The sequence below is a fragment of the Nycticebus coucang genome, chromosome 15 (genome assembly GCF_027406575.1).
Source record: "Nycticebus coucang isolate mNycCou1 chromosome 15, mNycCou1.pri, whole genome shotgun sequence".
Taxonomy (NCBI): Eukaryota; Metazoa; Chordata; class Mammalia; order Primates; family Lorisidae; genus Nycticebus; species Nycticebus coucang.
Genome location: NC_069794.1, coordinates 65,802,408 through 65,824,946, shown reverse-complemented (window position 1 = coordinate 65,824,946; position 22,539 = coordinate 65,802,408). Strand labels below are relative to the sequence as shown.

The 22,539-nt window shown below is 39.1% G+C and overlaps 1 protein-coding gene and 1 long non-coding RNA gene across 8 annotated transcripts in view; one reads left to right on the top strand and one right to left on the bottom strand.

The window, feature by feature from the left end:
• LOC128566553 (uncharacterized) overlaps positions 1–14,112 on the bottom strand; it is a 36,709-nt gene extending 22,597 nt beyond the window's left edge. For 2 of the 4 annotated variants that reach the window (XR_008374585.1, XR_008374586.1), the window contains exons 1-2: positions 13,871–14,110; positions 1,945–2,018 (exon numbers count right to left, since the gene is read on the bottom strand). This is a non-coding gene — a long non-coding RNA (uncharacterized LOC128566553). Of the gene's footprint in view, positions 1–1,944; positions 2,019–13,870 lie in introns of all 4 variants that reach the window. The other 2 variants (XR_008374584.1, XR_008374583.1) reach the window with 2 other exon arrangements.
• Positions 1–22,539, top strand: part of HTR2A (5-hydroxytryptamine receptor 2A) — a 72,968-nt gene that overhangs the window by 33,269 nt on the left and 17,160 nt on the right. The window lies entirely within an intron of this gene.

The window sequence follows — 22,539 nt, the reverse complement described above, 5'->3', positions numbered from 1 at the left end:
TTATTAGAGACAATTCCAGGAAACGTCTAGAGAAGGGTGGCAGAACATGTTCTAGGGAATCTCAGTGAGACCGGGAGGTTGAAGGATTAGGTCATCCTGATTAGGTTTGATCCTGATGGATGACCCATGGGCAGCAAAATCAAATATTAGTTAACATCTGCTAAGGTCTTAGGGATATATTTTAAAAGTATATGAAATATACTTTTAAAAGTATATTTATGAAATATATATATATATAATCAGTATGAGGTCATGTTGGGTAAGTTTAAAAACAAAATCATTTTCCAACCAAGAAATAAAAAAAAACCCTCTCTGCAAAGATAGCAGAGAAAGAAAAACAGCTTTGTTATTGAATAAGCCTTAAATCAGGATATGATATACAACACAGGGCATTCGCTGGGGGATTGATTGCAAAGACAAAAAGAAATCTCTGTTCTTTTATAACGCCAAACAGATGTGACCTGTTGCAAACACAACATGAAGATAAACAATAGCTAGCCAGTCCTCAAATGAGAGGACTTGACAGCACCGTTTGTCACAAAGTTCATCCTAAATTTACCAAGTAATGGGGTGGCCATCTTTGTTAGTTAATTAGCTTCAGACAAAGGAAACTTCTATTTTATGATGGGAGGTAATTTTGTAACTTGGAGGGAGGTGCCCCTGGGAAGTTTAGGCCCCCACTGAAGCTGGAACATAGGGACACTGTCTTCTCTGACTCTATTTCAAATGCTGGCTTCTTAGTCCCAGAAAAAGACATTTCTGGAATGTAAGACCTACAGGGGGCTCTTAGAAATATTTACCTTTCTCATTGACTAATTTGAGCTCTCTGTAGATTCTCATTATTAGCCCTTTGTCAGATTCATAGCATGCAAATATCTTCTCCCATCCCAAAGGCTGTCTATTTGCTTTGGTTGTGGTACCTTCAGCTGTGCAGAAGCTTTTGAGCTTGATCATATCCCATTTATTATTTTTAGTGTTGCTGCAATTACCAACGGAGACATCATCATAAAATCTTTTACCTTTCAAGGAGGCGGAGATACAATTTATAACTTCAGGTTTATAAAAGAAATGTTCTAAAAATATAAAGAACTACTTTTCAAAATAAAAATTAAGTCTTTTTTCATTTGTATTTGCCCTTAAAGTCTTCATAAGAAATATATTAAATCAACATTTTGTGTAATCATTTATAACATCACCTTCTTTGACTAATACTTGAGAAAATAAGTGTTAATTAAAGACTCTAAATCACAGATAAAGAGGAAGTTTTACTCTCAAATCCTATTACTATTTACATATAGTAACTATGATTATATTAAAGAGAATCTCAGTCTAGGTCCTTGGGGTATCCTCTTTGATGATTGAAATGTGCTATAATTAATGATTTAAGACATGTGCATGGAAATGACTGCAAAGTGCCTGACTAGTCTAAACAATTTCATTTATCCCCCAATAATTTATTTTATACTATTTATAGAACAAATAGTATTTTACCGGTAGTGAAAATGTATTTTTCTACAAATTCTAAAATAATGACATTCAAAGAAAGTTTTGTTCTATCAACCAAGCATTCTCCTGGAACTATTTACTACCGATTAGAGGACACTTCTAAAGTTAACTGACCCAACGTAAGTTATAAATTATCTCAGAAATAGGTCATTTAACAGGAGCCATGAATAGTTGTCATCTCCCAAGTGAGGGTCACCTACCAATTTTTGGTTTTCTGTTTCTCATTTCTATTTCTGGCGTTTCTCATTGAAGCTGGGAGAATCAATCTTCCTCAAAACCACCTTTTAATTATTCCAAAATGATGACACAATGCTTTTTCCTCTAGCTAATTTTTTCTGTTTATACTTTATTAAACTTGATAGTAAAATATGGCATATATTTTCTAATAATAATACATTAATTGACATAGAGCCAGTTCATACCTTACACAAGGCTTACCTTTGTACTCCTGGACTGTGGCGCCTACCCAGAGCATGCCCATTATTTCAGTAACGGGATCAGTTAAGGTCAGGCTGAAATGATATACAGAAAACATTTTTAAAGGACTTACTTGCTTTGAGTCTATTTCATCTGATGTGCAATATGCTTAGGCTGCCTGGTTGGAAGCTGTATATGCAGTTCCTATATGCTGTGCACTGACTGTTGGACTAAGTACACTTATAGAAAGTATAATAATTTGTTTCATTATACAAGACCCAATCTGATAAGGAGCTTACCCATATTTTGCAAAGGTAAAGGTTATTTTGAGCCCCACAGCTAATTTCTCATGTCAGAAATCATCAGAATCCTAAACCACTGATCCAGAAACTAAAGGATAGGCAATAGGAAGACAGAATTTATTCAGTCTTACAGATGTACAAGGAGGTGGATTTCATGTGTGTCTAATATTCCCCGTTATCCTGGGATCCTTTGCAATAAGGGAGCCATGAGAAAACCAAAACTGACTTCAGTGAGAGAGTTAGTGATCCATGTCGTTTCTGCAGCAGAGATCAGTTAAGCCAGAGAAGAGCTCTTCTCTTGAGAATTATGAAATAGGACAAAATGAGCTTTTCCAACTCTGATGAGAGCCAGTTTCTCTCTTCCAGATGCTAATTTCTCCAAAATAATCCACTTCACACACTTTAGTACCTACAGGTCTTCTCCTCGGGCTAAGGTATTAGTTGATAAAAGCTAATGGGCTCTCTGTTATTTACAACTTCTCCCAGAAATGTTTGCACTTTTAAAGGAAATTCAGGAAGATCAAAAAGCTTGATGGATCCAAAGAAACAAATCTGTGGTGGGAAAACTTCAGGAAAATGGGGGAGATAATCTGAGACAGTGAATGGGTCTTTCCGTTGCCTCCCAGACTACAGCACAGAAGCAAGTTTAGTCATTCGCTCACAGCTTTTTCTGTACAGAAATAAAAAAAAGAGTTGGTGTTTCTTGTTGTCTGGGTCATGTGTCTGAAGGTGATGGAAATTAAGAATGCTTTTGAGATTAAGGGAAGGAAAATTTTTACAATCTAAATATATGCCAGTGAAAAGAAAGCTGCTAACCAGTGAACCCTTAGGGAAAAAAAAGAAATCATTTGTTTTGCACATAAGCCCGAGCTTCCATTTCAGAAATGCTAACACAATAGAATTTCATCTTATTTGTTTTCTTTTCTTCTGTCTGAAATTTTCTCCCCCACTTCCCTCTGAACCTTGTTGCTTTCATTTTATCATTTCCGTTCAATTTCCTACCAGCTATTATGCCATAACTAGGACCTCTGAAAAGGATAAATTTATATTTTACCACTTAGTCCGCCTCCCATTCCTGCCTACAACAAAAACATCTGGTGAGTCTAATGTTAAGTGATCAACCTTTTCAGGGTTGTGATTAGGAGATATATATCTGCGTTTGCACTTCATTTGTGGAAATTCTGCCTGGGAGCCATTCATTTTTCATCAAGCTTCCTGTGCTATTCGTTACTCCCTTCCACCCCTTTTCCCTGTGGTCAACCTGCTGTGTAAGCAGCCCTATTCCACTCCAGTCTCGTGCTCTGCAATGTAAAACCATTAGCAAATGTTAATAATAGTAATCCATCAGACCTCATTATTTCAGTAATGGAATCTGTCAAGGTCAGCCACTGATAGCTGTTAATGGCCACTTTGTTGATAAATAGGGGGTAACTGCAATAATATTCATTTTAAGCAAATAAAATATGTTCTGATTAAGAATTCATTCTTCCCAGTTGGTGTCCAATTAAGCCAGCATCTAGAAGAAAAATGCACTTAGAATCTCTCCACTTAAGAATATATTCTCAGGATCAACACAGTGGAACTTTGGCTTTTCTTAATAAACCTCTTATCTCTTTTTGGAAGAGGTAAAACTTTGTCTTTAATCCAAAATAAAATAAAGCTGTGTTGGTGGGACTGCAGACTAATATAACTTTTATGGAAAGTAGTGTGGAGATTACTCAAAGAACTAAAAATAGACCTACCATTTGATCTAGCAATCCCACTACTGGGAATTTACCCAAAAGGAAAAAAAAATCATTTTATCAAAAAGACACCTGCACTAGAATGTTTATTGCAGCACAATTCACAACTGCAAACATATGAAATCAACCCAAGTGCCCATTTATGCATGCTGGATTTAAAAAATGTGGTATATGTATACCATGGAGTACTATTCAGCCACAAAAAATGAATTAATACATTTTGCAATAATCTGGGTGGAATTAGAGATCATTCTCCTAAGTATTGCAAGAATGGGAAAAAAACCACCACATGCACTCACTATTAAATTGGAACTAACCAATCAGCACTCACGTGCACAGACAACATTAACCTTAATGGAAATCAAGCAGGTGGGAGGAGGAGGGAACAGGTAAAATCACATCTAACAGGTGCAAAGTACACTATCCGGGTTATAGGTACGCTTATAACTTTGACTCAAGCAGTATAAAAGCAATCCATGTAACAAAAACAGTTGTAGCCCATTAATTTTCTGAATTTTTTTTTTTTTTTTTTGGAGACAGTCTCACTTTGTAGCCCTCAGTAATGTGCTATGGCATCACAACTCACAGCAACTTCAAACTCTTGGGCTCAAGCGATTCTCTTGCCTCAGCTTCCCTTGTAACGGTGACTACAGGTGCCCACCACAACACCCGGCTATTTTTTTGTTTGTTTAGCAGCCTCAGGCTGGGTTTGAACCCACCAACCCCACTGCATGTGGCTGGTGCCCTAACCACTTAGCTACAGGCACCAACCCAATTTAAATTGTTTGTTCTGCAGCCTTGCCTTCACTTGGCAAGGCTGCAGACTTGGCACAGACTTCCCTATCTCCTGACCCTTACACAAATGTTCATCCATTTACTGTATCTCACACTATGGTTTTGCTCTAATGTGAACCTAACTTGTTCATGACTTAGCGTTAGGAATCTTTTCTTATACATGTGTTAATCTATTTAATTATTATGGAAGTTTCCATGTATTATGTAGCAACACAAAGTTGATTGTGGCTTTGGATTCCTGGTCTAGCCAGGAGTGATCTTCAAAATATTCTTCTTAGCAAAGTATCTCAAGAATGGAAGAAAAAGTATCCAATGTACTCAGCCCTACTATGAAGCTAATTTATAGCTTTCACATGAAGGCTATAACCCAACTATAGCACAAGAATATGGGGAAAGGGCCAAGGGAGGGGAGGAAAGGGGGGGAGGGTGGGTTGGAGGGAGGATAATCGGTGGGGCCACACCTCCGGTGCATCTTAGAATGGGTACAGGCGAAGCTTACTAAATGCAGAATACAAATGTCTTCATACAATAACTAAGAAAATGCCATGAAGGCTATATTAAATAGTTTGATGAAAATATTTCAGATTGTATATGAAAACAGCACATTGTACCCCTTGATTGCACTAATGTACACAGCTATGATTTAATAAAAAAAATAAAAATATTTACCAACCTGTGTATCACAGACCCCAACCAAGTCAACAAATATAGGCCCCTTGGCTCCTGAGCCAGGCCTATATGCCAGATGTTAGGCCGTAAGTTGTAGAGAATTCTGAGACTCCCAAAATATGGTAAATTAAAGGATGAGCAGGGCTGGGAACTTCCAGGGATCTGAGCAGTGCCTGTTGATTAATGACTATAGAAGGAGTTTGAATTTGAACAACCATTATTGTCATAAAAGTAAAACTGGCTGAAAAGAGCCTTAAGAATAGGATCTTGACTCTTCTTTAATTGTGAACATAAGCAGTATTTATAGAATGGTGATTATTTGTCAGGCATCATGCTGCCACGGGTTTTGCCCAAGTAAAAGAAAAGGCACCATCTTCACCCTCAAAGACCTTGCAGTATAGTGGGAGACAAAGGCAATAAACATATACAGAAATGCATAATTTTAAGCTGATATGCATTAATCAGCTGACAGGTCATAGTGCTGTGATAGTAATAGTGAAACCTATTTAGAGAAGATTTTCAGGGAAGGCTTTTCTGGCCATTTATATCTCTGCTGAAACTTGAAGAATATGAAGAAATCAAACATGATGGTACCTTAAAGGCTTGGACAAGTTATTAAAAAGTTGGTTTTGCAAAGAACTATCTGGTTATTTGAGAAAGAAAGATGCCCCACAAATACTAAGTTATAGCAGTGTTTTATCAATTTCTTAAATATTGCAGTCTTTTTAAAAAGGAGAGAGATAAAGTAGATTTACAATAAGTGGATTAATTCCTGAGCTCTAATATTGATAAAAGGGGTAAAGTGGCATCAAATTCTTTACTGCAGTGAAAGTAATTAAAATTGCTGTTTCTTGTAGGGAATACAAATTCTAATGTTTTAGTGACTCATGACTTTGATAAATTGTAGAATCAGGGTTTATGACCCATCTGCCCTGTTTTTCTCACACCAACTTCTTACTTCCACTCCCTCCTGGTACTGCCCGTTTTTCCAAATGGGCCACCATCACCCAAGCCAGCACTCTGGGTATCATCCTTGCTGTCTTCCTCACCTCTCCTATTTAGTCCATGATTACATCCAGCATTTCCTGCCACCTCATTATCTCTTCAATTCACTCCTTCCTCATCATCACCTTTGGCTGAGCCTTAACTTGGGACTTGATCTTTTGAGAGGAATAGTGCTAGATTCCCTTCATTGGTCTAACTTAGTCCCATTCCAGTTCGCACATTCCAGGGCCAGTCTAATTTCTAAAATACAGACATGATCAGGTCTCTCTCCAGTCTAAAGTCTTTTATTGGTTCCATCCTACTTTTTCATTCATAAAAATGGCACACAAGACCCACCAAGAATTATTTCCTGCTTTCCATCTGTTCCCTTCTATGCTACTTACAATTCCTTGCGGCATCTTGGTCTTTTTTACCCACCTGTTTTCCCACCCCCACTCCCCAGGCCATTTGCTCTTCCCCCACCCTCATTCCAGAGACATCCCCCACCCCTTCCCCATTATCTGACCACTATTATTCATTCTGCAAGGCTCAGCTCCATATCCCTTCCTGGAGGTCCGAGCCCCACCCTGACATCTGTCTGACTGAGAGGCCCATCTGGAAGGCCCCCCTGTACCTTCCTTCTCTAGACTCAGGTATCTGTTTACTAAGCAGATGTGCTTAGATGCACTGTAAGTACTTCCAGACCACTATATCCAAAACTGAATCTTCACCTTCCCCTCAAAACTTGCTTCACATGCTCCCTGAGATCTCAATCTCCATGAGAGGTACCACTCTCAAAGCTAAAATCTTCAGCTTTTATTTTGTCCCTTGCACCTGCACCCAGTCACTGAGTTCTCTCAATTCTATCCTCCAATACGTCAGGGACCCCCCAATCCCGTGGCCCCTGCCACTGCTGTCATTTCTTAACTTGTTTACTGCAGTAGCCTCTCTACTGGTCTAGCTCCCTCCTGCTTCATCCTCCTCAGAGACAGGCCATCATCAACACTTCCATTCTCTACCTAAAATCATTTAATAGTTGTTTGTTGCCCTCAGAATAAAGATAAAACTTCTCCAAATGGCTTGCAACACCCATTCAAGATGTAGCTGCACACCCGCCTCCAGGATCCCTCATATTGAATTACTTCTAGTTCTTGCTATGTGCTATGCTCTCTGGCTTTGGGAGCATTTATCCCCTTTTTCTGGATAAACTCTTCATATATCTGAGGACTCAGCTGTCACTTTCTACAGAAAAGAACTTTCTTGATTACTTCCCAAATCCAAGTCAAGTGCCCCTTCCTAGTTTCTATGATCTGAATGTTTGAGTCTCCCCAAAATACATAGAAACCTAATCACCAATGTGATGGTTTTTGGAGTTGAGGCCTTTGAGAGATGGTTAAATTGTCAAGGCAAAGCCTTTGTGAATGGGATTAGTGACCTTGTCAATAAGGCCCCAGAGAGTTGCCTTGGCCCTTCCTTCCATCATCTGAGGATGCAGATAAAAGGCACCATCTATAAACTGGATATCACTAAATACTGAACCTGCCGGTACCTTCCTCCAGGACTTCCAGCCTCCAGGATGTGAGAAGCAAGTTTCTGTTACTTATCACTACCCAATGTGTGGTAATTCATTATAGAGCCTGAACAGACTAAGGGGTTCTGCTCTGCCTTCTTCCTTGTGTTTATCACACTGAGTTCTAACCCCCTCCTGCTTGACAGTAAGCACCATCATGACAGCAGCTGTGACCATTTGGGGCAAGGTTGACCCTCAGTGCCTAGCATCATGCCTGACACTTAGTAGACATTCAGTAAGTATTTCCTGGATGAGCGGGTTAGTTGTGTAATTAGATAATGATACCCCTTTAACCCAAGACAAACTCCTCACTAAGGACTTTTTTTCAGGGATGAAAGCACACAGATTAAGAGCCACCATGCTAGATTACACTAATGACACATTCGGCCTGGTATTTTTTTTTTTATTTTATTTTTTTTTTTGTAGAGACAGAGTCTCACTTTACCACTCGGTAAAGTGCCGGTAGAGTGCCGTGGCGTCACACGGCTCACAGCAACCTCCAGCTCTTGGGCTTACATGATTCCCTTGCCTCAGCCTCCTGAGTAGCTGGGACTACAGGCGCCCGCCACAATGCCCGGCTATTTTTTTGTTGCAGTTTGGCCGGGACTGGGTTTGAACCCACCACCCTCGGTATATGGGGCCGGCGCCCTACTCACTGAGCCACAGGTGCCGCCCTCGGCCTGGTATTTTTAACTAGGGGTTGAAGAAGACTACTGGAGAAGGACTTGCTTATCTTCACCTACAAACTTTAAGGTATATCCAAGAAGTACATCTATTTAAAAGACCCAAATCTGATAATGAATAGGGATAACCAGTCTCACATCCACTTACTTTTAATATTTTTTTAGAGGCAGAATTTCATTCTGTTGCCCACGCTGGAGTGCAGACAAGCAACCATAGCTTACTGCTGTCTCCAAGTTCTGAGCTCAAAGGATCTTCCCCCTTTGGCTTCCCAAAGTATTGGGATTACCGGCCACCACTCCTGGCCTTAGCATCCATTTAAAAGGCTCTTTTCCTATTCAAAACCCTGCTGCATTTTCTCCCTCTTGAATTTCATAAATTTATAATGTATGAAATAACACTTCCCTACATTTTTCCTTCCTTACTGCCTTTGTCGGGAAAAATAAAAGTTAAGTAATTAGGTTTATTGAAGTTCCATTGGATAGTGAACACTGTATGTAAGGATTTGCATTGGTTTTCAGTATTTTCTAAATGGTATATTAATTTGATTATAAATATATGAGGGATTAATGTTTTGCATTTTATTGTAATGACTTTTTAATAGAGAAAGATTATTTAAATTGATGCTGTTACATGAGAAGAGATACAATTGTCAGAGACCCCAAAGTGCCTAAATGTCATATCCTAACCACTGTCTAGAAAGCTCTCAATTTTCTAAGATAAATATATGAACATATATCTGGAAAACACTAGGGAATCTACTACAAAACTCTTAGAAGTGATCAAGGAATACAGCAGCGTCTCAGGTTACAAAATCAACATTCATAAATCGGTAGCTTTTATATATACCAACAATAGTCAAGTTGAAAAAACAGTTAAGGACTCTATCCCATTCACAGTAGTGCCAAAGAAGATGAAATATTTGGGAATTTATCTAACAAAGGACGTGAAAGATCTCTATAAAGAGAACTATGAAACTCTAAGAAAAGAAATAGCTGAAAATGTTAACAAATGGAAAAACATACCATGCTCATGGCTGGGAAGAATCAACATTGTTAAAATGTCCATACTACCAAAGCAATATATAATTTCAACGCAATCCCTATTAAAGCTCCACTGTCATACTTTAAAGATCTTGAAAAAACAATACTTCGTTTTATATGGAATCAGAAAAAACCTCAAATGCCCAAGACATTACTCAAAAATAAAAACAAAGCAGGAGGAATTACTCTATCAGACCTCAGACTATACTACAAATCGATAGTGATCAAAACAGCATGGTATTGGCACAAAAACAGAGAAGTAGATGTCTGGAACAGAATAGAGAACCAAGAGATGAATCCAGCTACTTACCGTTATTTAATCTTTGACAAGCCAATTAAAAACATTCAGTGGGGAAAAGATTCCCTATTTGCCAGCCAGTTCACCCAGCACCATTGTGGTGCAGAAGACTGTAGAAGACTGAAACTGGACCCACACCTTTCACCATTAACTAAGATAGACTCTCACTGGATTAAAGATTTAAACTTAAAACATGAAACTATAGAAGTACTAGAAGAGAGTGCAGGGAAAACCCTTGAAGAAATTGGTCTTGGTGAGTATTTAATGAGGAGGACCCCCTGGGCAATTGAAGCAGCTTCAAAAATACACTACTGGGACTTGATCAAACTAAAAAGCTTCTGCACAGCCAAGAACACAGTAAGTAAAGCAAGCAAACAGCCCTCAGAATGGGAGAAGATATTTGCAGGTTATGTCTCCGACAAAGGTTTAATAACCAGAATCCACAGAGAACTCAAATGCATTAGCAAGAAAAGAACAAGGGATCCCATCGCAGGCTGGGCAAGGGATTTGAAGAGAAACTTCTCTGTAGAAGACAGGCGCACGGCCTTCAGACATATGAAAAAATGCTCATCATCTTTAATCATCAGAGAAATGCAAATCAAAACTACTTTGAGATATCATCTAACTCCACTGAGACTAGCCTATATCACAAAATCTCAAGACCAGAGATGTTGGTGTGGATGCAGAGAAAAGGGAACACTTCTGCACTGCTGGTGGGAATGCAAATTAATACATTTGTTTTGGAAAGATATATGGAGAACACTCAGAGATCTAAAAATAGATCTGCCATTCAATCCTGTAATCCCTCTACTGGGCATATACCCAGAAGACCAAAAATCACATCATAACAAAGATATTTGTACCAGAATGTTTATTGTAGCCCTATTCATAATTGCTAAGTCATGGAAAAAGCCCAAGTGCCCACCGATCCATGAATGGATTAATAAATTGTGGTATATGTACACCATGGAATATTATGCAGCCTTAAAGAAAGATGGAGACTTTACCTCTTTTATGTTTACATGGATGGAGCTAGAACATATTCTTCTTAGTAAAGTATCTCAAGAATGGAAGAAAAAGTACGCAATGTACTCAGCCCTACTATGAAACTAATTTAGGGTTTTCACATGAAAGCTATAACCCAGTTACAACATAAGAATAGGGGAAAGGGGGAAAGGGAGGGGAGGGAGGGGGGAGGTGGGTAAAGGGAAGGGGATTGGTGAGATTACACCAGCGATACATCTTTTTTTTTTTTTTGCAGTTTTTGGCCAGGGCTGGGTTTGAACCAGCCACCTCTGGCATATGGGGCCAGCGCCCTACCCCTTTGAGCCACAGGCACCACCCCCCAGCGGTGCATCTTACAAGGGTATATGTGAAACTTGGTAAATGTGGAATGTAAGTGTCTTGGCACAGTAACTGAGAATGCCAGGAAGGCTATGTTAACCAGTGTGATGAAAGTGTGTCAAACGGTCTGTGAAGCTAGTGAATGATGCCCCATGATCATATCAATGTACACAGCTATGATTTATTTATTTTTTTATTTTTAGTTTTTTTATTTCTGTTATTTATTTATTTATTTTTAATTAAATCATAGCTGTGTACAATAATGCAATCATGAGGTACTAGGTGCTGGTTCCATATACAGTCTGAAATATTTTCATCAAACATGGCATTTTCTTAATTATTGTGTTCAAACCCTTATACTCTACACTTAGTAAACTTCACCTGCACCCTTCCAAGATGCACCATAGGTGTGGACCCACCAATCCCCCTCCCTCCACTCTTTCCTCTCCCTCCCTTCCCCTCCATTGCCCCCTTCCCCTTATTCTTGTACTGAGATTGGGTTATAGCTTTCGTATGAAAGCTATAAATTAGTTTCATATTAGGGCTGAGTACATTGGATACTTTTTCTTGCATTCTTGGGATACCTTGCTAAGAAGAATATTTTCCAGCTCCATCCATGTAAACATGAAAGAGGTAAAGTCTCCATCTTTCTTTATGGCTGCATAATATTCCATGGTGTACAAATACCACAATTCATTAATCCATTAGGGAGTCAATGGGCACTTGGGTTTTTTCCATTTTTTTCTTCTTTTTTTTTATTGTTAAATCATAGCTGTGTATATTAGTGCAATTGCATGTACCCATTCTAAGATGCACCATAGATGTGGCCCCACCCATTACCCGCCGTCCACCAAAACCTCCCCCCTCCCTTCCCCTTCCTTGGCCCTTTCCCCATAGTCTTGTGCTATAGTTGTGTTATAGTCTTCATGTGAAAGTTATAATTTAGCTTCATAGTAGGGCTACAGCTATGATTTAATAAAAAAAAAAAAAAGATAAATATATGAACAAAGATGAAGCAGGATTGAGGACTGATTTATTCTACCCATTTTCTCCTAAAACCACACTGAGACTCTAATATTACCATTTTGGAAATTCAAGGAGCACACCCGTCAGGAAGAAGGTATAAGGACAGGACAGAGGTGCTAAAGAAAAGGCCAATCCAAGTCAAGTGCCCCTCCCTAGTTTCTATGATCTGAATGTTTGAGTCTCCCCAAAATACTCATGTGGAAACCTAATCACCAATGTGATGGTTTTTGGAGTTGAGGCCTTTGAGAGACGGTTAAATTATCAAGGCAAAGATGGTTAAATTATCAAGGCAGGCCTTGGTGTGTGCCACACCTTCTGGGGGCAAGACATGATTGCAAGAGGTACTTTACCTAACAAATGCAATCAGTGTAACCTGGCTTATTGTACCCTCAATGAATCCCCAACAATAAAAAATAATAATAATAAAAAAAATTATTCACCGAGTCCCCTTAAGTTTGACCAATCCATAGCTTTACTTCTGGAAATCAGAGTGAGAGAAAGTGCATGTTTTGGATTCCTAGGGCTACTATAATAAAGTACCCCAAGCTTGTAACAAAACAACAGAAATTTGTTGTCTCCTAGTTCTAAAGATCAGAAGTTTGGGATCAAGGTATCAACAAGATAGGTTTCTTCTGAGGACTGTGAGGGATGCTCTGTTCCATGTGCTTCTCTTAGCTTCTGTGGGTATGTTAACAATCTTTAATGTTATTTGACTTACAGACACATCCCCCTTCATCTTCAGGTAGTGTTTTCCCTGTGTGCACATCACCATCACGTCGTCTCTGTTCAAATTTTCCTTTTTTTTTTTTCCACAGTCATAGTAGATTAGGGCCCATTGAATGTATTTTAATCTGATCATCTGTAGAGAACCTATTTCCAAATAAAATCACATTCACAGCTCCTGGGAATCAGGTATCTAGCATCTTTGAGTAGACCCATTCTAACCAACAATGGGGGGATGAAAAGAGGGGTCCTGATCTCCTGGCCAAAGGCTCAGTTCTGTTGCTGCCTTGAATGCTGTCAAAATGTTAATTAACATATTCGTGTGCTTGGGAGTCTCTGCTGACTTGTTATTAGCCAGGTAGATCTTAAAACTCCAGGGAAGATTTCAGCCTGAGAAGCGTTAAAATCAGATAGGACCAAATCTGGAATGTTTTATTTCAATATAGGTCGCTATTGAAAGTCTTGGCCATATTTATCAATTCCAGCTGCTTTAACCTCAGCTACATAACACCCTCCTGCTAAAACCAATTAGTATTCCTGTACTACTCAACCCAAAGGGTTGAAATCAACTAACATATCAGAGAATCCCCTGAAAGCCCATCACTTCAGGGTACTTTTCCATTTGACCTCATTTAATCTTCACAACAACTCCGTGAGGGATGAGATTTACTTTTTGTTAGCTGAGAAACAAATCCTAGATTTGACACCTTAATTTCACTGTCCTCACAGTTCCCCCACCATTTGATAACATTCTGAAGCAAAATACTCACACTCCTGATGACCGGGACCCCCAGCTCCATCCCTCAGACTAGTTTTTCCTGTAGTTATTCAGGAGTATAAGTAAGGAGAGGCTCTCAGGTCCTGTTATGAAGGCAGATGAATTGGGACTGCAGTCTTCTAAACCCAAGAGAAGTAGAAGGGAGACTTGTGAATCTGGGAACTTACTTAAGTGCTGTGGAAAACTCTTAAAAATAGTAGAAGGTTATGAAATCCTTCTATGGAGAGAAATGGAGCTCAGAGGGGAGGAGAACTGAGAGCCAATGGCAGAGAGGATGGTACCTCAGGATAATGTCCATGCTGCCCTGGGTAGGAGCCAGCCACCTACTGACCATGGCAAAACATCCTGATGCCCTTGACCTCACCTGGAACTCAAAATCGGAATCTCTATGGACTCAACCCAGCTATCAGTATTGTTGAGGCTCAAAGGTTGCTCCAAGGTGCTGCCAAGAACTGCTGAGCACACAGCAGTTGGGGCAAAGTACCAGCTTTCTCTCCTGCTGGTACTCCCAGCCCAAGCACGGGTGTCCAACCTGAGGCCCACAGGCCACATGAGTTGTTGTTGTTTTTTTTTAATATCTATTTTGCTTATTTGTGATGTCAGACTTTGCAAAAATTATGCAGAAACTTTTTTTTTTTTTTTGGCTCATCAGCTTTTGTTAGCATTTGTTTATGTACGGCCCAAAACAGCTCTTATTCTTCCAGTGTGCGGCAGAGAAAAAAGAAATAGGTTGGACATTTCTGGTTAGGGGATTGTCAGCCAGAGCAGTAACTCAAACAGATATCCATGGAGGTGTCCCTGCAGGAGGTTGGTATGTGGGGATCTTTGGCCCCACATTTTAATACTAGCGGTCCTCTGCCCTAGGGTCCATCATCCTCCCTAATTGAGATTGCAAGGAGGGGCACAGTCTAAGCCTAACTGTACCCTTTTCTCCTGATGTACAGTATCAGTCTTCAAAATAGATAGATAGATAGATAGATATAGATATAGATATAGATATATAGATATCAGTCTTCAAAGTCTATATCTCCCAGGGGAATACAAAGCTACTCAGGAAGCTGAGGCAAGAGGATCCCTCAAACCCTGGAGTTCAAGACCACAGTGAGGTAGGAATGCCCCATTGCCCTCTAACCTGGGTGACACTGTGAGACTCTGTCTCTATCAAGAAGAAAAAAAAGAAAAAAGGAAGAAAGAAAGAGAGGAAGGGAGGAAGAGAGGGATGTAAAAAGGAGAAGAAAGGAAGGGGGGAGGAAGGAAGGAAGGAAGGTAAAAGAGAGGAGGGGAGGTTTCTTTTGGTCTGATTTATTCTAATAAGAGGTTCAATTTTAACATGTGTGCATATAACCCAGCAATTTAACTTCTCCCCAGGATATTAAAGTTAACATTTTCTGTGGTGTGTGTCTGTGCATGTGTGTACTTTAACCAGAATATATAATTCATCAAGGAGTTCATCCTTTATCTTTTTCTACATTTTCTTAAAAATTATCTATCTGGCTCATTAGATTTTGACTGTCACTTTTGTTTATTAATGTCCTTAAAAATTATAAATTGTTGCTATCTCCTCAGAGAAATACTATCCAGAAGAAATGCAACTATGAAGGTGGAAAACTGTGATTTTACTGGGAACACACACACATACAGAATCTAAACAAAGTCTTTATACATCCAAGTTCAATGATCCAGAATCTTTTATCACAGAGTATTGAGACCACTGTCCTGGAAACTATGCAAAGTCACATGTCCTGGAAACTATGCAAAGTCACAAGAACATAAACCTCTGCATTCATTTTCAGAAAGTTTCTGTCCCCTCCCTACCCTCCTCAAAAAAAATTATCTCTAAATTAAGCAGGAGGAAAAGTATTCAGCATCAGCATAGGTACAGGACACCAATTAACTGAAAACTTGGAAAGAAAATAAACATTGTAAGAAATAGTAAGGGAGATTGTAATTTTCAAAAAAATGTTGATCTGGGAGTTGTGCATTAAAAACTTACAGTAAAAGATAATTGCTTCTTAGCTTTAAGCTACTGAAAGATAGCTTCTGTATCTTACTCATTTTTGTACCTTTCCTGTGGGAAGCCATGACCAGCGTTCCTGTGGAGAGCATCTCAATGGCTCTAAATATGAAATGCATTGCCCCTGGGACACAAGCACAGATCAAAAGAGGCCCATACTCATAAAAAGATCTCATGGGCAGAGGACAACGTGAATTACAGGCTCCAGCTCCAAGAGCCATCCCTGAGCAGTGTGACTACTAAGCAGTAACTTTTATGAAAAGAGGTCGTGTGAGCGCCAGCTCTGCATACCCGATGGCTGAACTGCACTGAGGCCATGGAGCATAGAACACTATGGAGCCAAACTGAATGTGGCTTAAAATCCTCGTTCCACCACTCACTGTGTGATCTTAGGCAAGTTACTTAACCTCTCTGTGGCTCAGTTTTCTCTTCAGCAAGTAGGGATAATAATAGTACTACTTCACAGGGCTGTTGTGAGGAGTAAGTGAACTTGTTTGTGTAAATCACTTAGGGCAGTGCCTGGAGCATAGTAATACATGAGTATTTGATGCTATTTTCATTGTTATTATAATTACTATTATTACCACCATCACTACATAGTCTTTCCTGATGCAATGTGTGGTGTTAGGTCGTAAAGATAAAGGATGGTCATTAACTAGGATATCAGCAGCATGTCTAATATCCCCCTATCTATGGAGCGTCTTCAAATTAACTAGCTTTACCTTCATCTTCTGTAAATCCCTAACGTGTCTGTGATGTTAGTCCCTCAAACGACCTAGATGGGCAATCTCTTGCCCTTGCACCCTATAGCTAAGGTCATGAGGAGGTACACCATCTAGTCATAACTGCTTTCTTCTTTTTATGTTGTGTGTGTTCCCAAGGGCATTTGCACGCACTTGTTCATTTATTCCAGAGAGATCTTTATTTAGTGTCTAATATTTAAATAGTATGTGCCAGCCACTATCTTAGGAAAATTCCCCCACCTACATTTAAAGAGACAGATACCAAGCAAATAAAAAGAACAACAAAATAATCCGATTCAGTGGCAAATGCTGAAGAGAGAACCAATCAGGGAAATGCACTGTGGTGACTCAGTCAGGGGTTGAGTTGTCAGGAAGCCTCACCAAGCAGAAGGCATGAGTTTATTTTTTCTCTTTTTATTGATATGTAACTTTCATATTTATAGAGTATGTAGTGATCAAGTCAGGGTGTTTGGGGCTCTTATCTCCTTGAGTATTTACCATTTTTGTATGTTGGTACCATTTTAAGTCCTGTCTTGTAGTTACTTTGAAATATATATAATATTGTTACTAAGTACAGTGGCAATATTGCTAGTCTACTATCTAACAGGAGAGCTTATTTCTTCTGTTTGTTTGTACCATAAACAATCTCAAGAAGAGAGCATTTAAATTGAGGCTGAGTTGAAAGAGCCAACTGTGGGAATATCTATGGAGAGAGTGTTCCTGGCAGTGGGAACAGCAAGTCCTAAGGCCTTAACGGGGTGACCGGCCAACCAGGGGGAAGGGCTGGGAAGTAGCCAACCTGGCTCCAGCAGAGTAAGAAAGGGATGGGAGAGGGGCAAGGAGAGGAAAGCAGGCCCACTTCACAGAGGGCCTGTAAGCAAAATAAGGAATTTGGGTGGTATTCTAAGTGCAGTGGTGGGGGGGCGGTCTCTGAGGGTTTTCAGCTGGGAGGCACATAGGTAAGGGTGGAAGTTGTGAGTGCAGTGGGGAAGGTCTTATTTGTGGTAATTCAGCCATGAGTCCTAATGGCTTGGAGGGCAGACTTAGCAGTGGAGAAAGAGTGAGGTTGGCAGATTTGGTTATAAAATATATTTCAGGGGTAGAATTAGAGTGGATTATTCAGTAGAATTATTAAGATGCTAGTGAGCCCTTTGCAAAGGTAGGATAATGGAAAGGACAACTCCTGAGTCTTGAACTGTGCGTCTAAGAGAAAGTATAGTGCCATTTCCTGGGATAAGGAAAATAGGGTGAAAAGGGGCAACTCAGAATCCTATTGTGGCAGGTAAGCGTAGGGGTGCCCGTTAGAGACATCCAAGCTGAGAGGCCAAGTAGGTGGCTAGATATTTAAGTTGTTTATTATTTGCTAAAACAATGCATAACCCTCAGGGTGGAGGTTTTGTTTTCCATTTCCTATTTGCTGTTTCTATTCCTACCTCCCATGTGTAAGTAATATGAGAGCTCATGTAATTTTCATATATGTCTCAAAGCTCTTTTGGGGGGAGGATAATTTTTTTTTATTTGTATAAATGTATGGGGTACAAGGATAATTTTGTTACATGCATAAATTGCATAGTGGTGAAATCAAGCTTTTAGGGTATCCATCACTCAAACTATATTCATTGTACTCATTAAGTAATCTCTCTTCAACCAACTCCCTCCCACCCACTTACCCTTCCGAGACACTATTGCTCTGTCATTGCACACATCCATCTGTAGACATTATTTAGCTCCCACTTTTAAGTGAGAACACGAAATATTTGTCTTTCTGCATCTGATTTGTTTCACTTAAGATATTGGCCTCTGGTTTCATCCATGTTGCTGCAAAATGCATAGTTTCATTCTTTTGTGGCTGAAAAGTATCCCATTGTGTATATATACAGATACCACATTCTTTATATCCATTCATTTGTTGACAGACACCTAGGTTGATTCCATATCTTTGCTATTGTGAATAGTGCTACATTAAACATGGGGGTGCAGAGGGTTTTTATATAACAATTTCTTTTCTTTTGAGTAGATAACCAGAGGTGGGATTGCTGGATCAAATGATAGTTCTATTTTTAGTTTTTCAAGAAATCTCCATACTGTTTTCCATAAAGGTTGTACTAATTTACATTTCCATTAGCAATATGTTAGCATTCCCTTTTCTCCAAATCCTAACCAACATCTGTTATTTTTTTCTTTTTAGTAATAGCCATTCTTGCTGGTGTAAAAATGTCTCATTGTGGTTTTAATTTGCATTTCTCTAGTGATTAGTGATGCTGAGAATTTTTTCATATGACTTTTGGCTATTTGTATGTCTTCTTTTCGGAAAATGTCTATTTGTGTGCTTTGCCCACCTTCAATGGGATTATTTGTTTTTTAATATTTTTGTTCTTAAGTGCCTTGAAAATTCTGGATATTTATCCCCTGTTGGATGCATAATTTGAAAATATTTTCTCCTACTCTGCAGGTTATCTTTTCACTCTTTTATACTTTGTTTGCCATGCAGAAACCTCTTAGTTTAATTAAGTCCCATTTGTCTATTTTTGTTTTTGTTGCTTGTGCTTTTGAGGTCTTAGTCATGAATTCTTTAGCTAGCTCAATGTCCAAAAGAGTTTTCTATAGTATTTTTTATAGTTTCGGGTCTGAAATTTAAGTCTTTAATCCATCCTAAGTTGATTTTTTTGTATGAGGAGAAATAGAGATCCAGGGTTGTTCTTCTGCGTATAGTGATCCAATTTTCCAGCACCAAAGCTCTTTATGAGGAAGCAATCTTTAAAACAAACAACAAAAAAGTATTAGTTATAAAATCAAAGCAATGAAAAAGCTAACTAAACACTCTGATGTAGTTAAAAAAACACTAGACAAGGTTCATGAGATCAGGGTTCTAACCAAAAATTGAGATACAATAGAAAACAAATCAAGCCTGGGTTTGAATCCTAACTCATAATAGTAAAGCCTACAGCAAGTTATAGAGTATCTTGAAGCCTCTGTTTTCTTCATCTGTAAACCAGGAATGATAATTCCTGCCTCATCAGTTCTTGCGAGAGTGAAATTTGCTGACATCTGTGAAGTCATACACAGTGTTGGGCACATTGTGGGCACCTGTAATATGAGGTGCTATTACCTATCAGTGTAAACTTAAACAAAGCACTTAATCTCTCTATCTTGGTTCATCAACTATAAAAGGAAGCCGCTTTACTAGACTATCACTAAGCTCTATTTACACTCTTCAAAAAAGAAAAATTTATAAATTATCCTCTTTATAACAATCAGATAAATTTCTTGACTAAAGTGGCTCTTAAAACCAAAGTTTTAAAACTTTTTGCGAACTAAAATCATACTTAGACTGGGGAACACAGAGCATTCATATGTACAAATTAGACCACAGAAATGCCTCTCCAATGTCTCACAAAAATTCCTCCCCCAAATCATTCATGTTTCAGGGTGTGTAAAACTTTGTACAAGATGAAGTAGATGAAATGTCATTGAGTAGCATCTTAATATTGCTTGCTACAAATACAGTCTGAGAGAAATCAAAACCAAAAGCCAAAACATGAGATTTGAAAGGGACAAGTATCCCAGATACACCACTATGTTATAGCAGTTTTTGTCTGAGTCCATGGGGCTTGCATCTGAAACACAGGCAGAGAAAGACCCCAGCTAATCTCAGGGTTTTGGACCCAAAACAAAATGTTATTTAAGCCATGGGGTAGAAATAATGTCACTTTATCAGAACTGGGACAGCAACAGTGACCTCAAAAGCAAGACAAAGGTGAGAAGACCATAAGGGATGGAAATAAAGAAAAGCTTTTGTGAGAATTCAGAATGTTTATTGCAGCTCAATTCACAATTGCCAAGATAGGGAAGCAAGAAAAGTGACCATCAACTGATGAATGGATTAACAAACTGTGGTATATGTGTAGCGTGGAATGCTATTCAGCCGTAAAAAGGATGGAGACCTTTACATGTTTTTGTATTAGCCTAGGTGGAGTTGAAACACATTCTTCTTAGTAAAGTATCACAAGAATGGAAAAACAAGTATCCAATGTACTCAATACTAATATGAAACCAATAGAAAAACAACTACACAACCATAAGAGAGAAAAACACAGGTATATTCAAGTGAAGGGAAGTGAGGGGAAGGAGACAGGGAAAGAGAGAGGAGGGGGAATGGCAAACTCTCACCTAACGGACACACTGTGAGGGTTTACAGCATATCGCCATATGAAGGGCTCAACTAGAACTTGCACTTTACCTTAGAAATGCAAACAATGTAACCTAATCATTTGTACCCTTATATTAATCTGAAATAATAAATTAATAAATAAATAAGTAAAATATATGGTAGTAAAGAAAAAGAAAAATCCGTAAGAAATTTTTTATAGCTCTAAATCTGTGCCAAGATAATTGAAATAATGAAAATTTTGTCTAGCCTGGAGATATGTTTTGTTTGACTCACACAATGTGTGGGTTTTTTTTTTTTAATTTTATTGAACTTGATTGCCCTCAGACACTAAGGAGTTTACCAAGTACCATTCTCCCTATCAGCTTATATTCTTCTGCATAACTCACTGACACTTCTACACTGGCCTCATAAGCATTTGAGTTCATAGCAATTGCTATGTAGTTTTCATTTTCAGATTGACTCACTTTTAAGTGCTAAACACTTGAACATATGCTGACTGCAGAGATCACAGAAAAAGAGGGCAAAATCATAGAAAAAAGGAGAAAATAAGAAAAGGGCAGAAATTCTAGCAGCACCAGCTTTGGAAGTCCCTACTCCCACCCCAATTAGAGCAGCTACAGCTCATTCCAGAGGGCAAGAGAATTTGGTGTCTGCCATCTGGCTGCCAGCCTCTTTCAACTGCCCCTTCAATAATTGGAGAAATTCCCAAGACTCAGAGCTCAAATCCCAAGGCTTATAGCCAAGGCTTCACCAAAGAGCAACACCCTGAAAAAACTGAGATTTGGAGAAGACTGAATAACAAACAGGCTAGCAAGGCTAGCTGAGACATCAGGGGTTGCCTACCTGTGTCGCTGAACAGAAGTGACACTGGTGGCACTATGGCAGGTCCCTCTGTTCTCTCTGATGCTCAGTGGGCAAGGAAAACAGCAGTGTCTCCATCTGACCATCGTGTGTGCATGTGGTTTTACTCTTATGATTTTAGACTGTAGCCTTGCCCTCCCAAGAATACCTTGAAGTACTCAATATCATTTTATTAAGTTCAGTTTTTACTAACTCCACCAGGATCAGCTTCCATTGCTTAAAACCAAAAAGTACTGACTGGTAAAACAAGCCATGGCCACTCCATGTTAGAGAGCCTTTCACAATAGCTGCCTTGGAAAGGAGAGCCATTCACACTCATTCCATGAGCCCAGAGAAGCCCTGGATTTATCAGACCACCTCTGTTCCCACAGAGGAAGTACAGGGTGGGAATCTCTTACTTGTACTTGTTCTAGGAATCCTAATTTGTATTTTTAAGGCAACATCACATTGAACACCCAATCCTCAGCACTCTGGGCACTTTGACCTCATTGTGACCATCCACAGAAGAGGTCACTTAGTTCTCATTAAGGAGTCTATCATCAGCTATTCCGGGAAACTTTTTTGTTCTGAAAGGCCTACCTTAGATGATGAACTAGCTCCACATTAGCACAGAAGAGGTGAGGAATGCACTGATTTTGAAAATATAAGGATGATAGCAAAGCAGTGTTTGTTTTGCTTAGAGGCAAAATAAGAGTGGTTGGAGGTTGCAGCTACAGCAGGGGTTTTTAGACAGAATGAAGAACTCTGAGCATTAAGGATGCCTGGAGAACATTCTTCCCAGTAACTGCCAGCTGTTAGATAATACTATATTTAGTACTGAGGGAACAGAAATTCTCATTTATATTCCTCATGATAATCCTTTAAAGGAAATA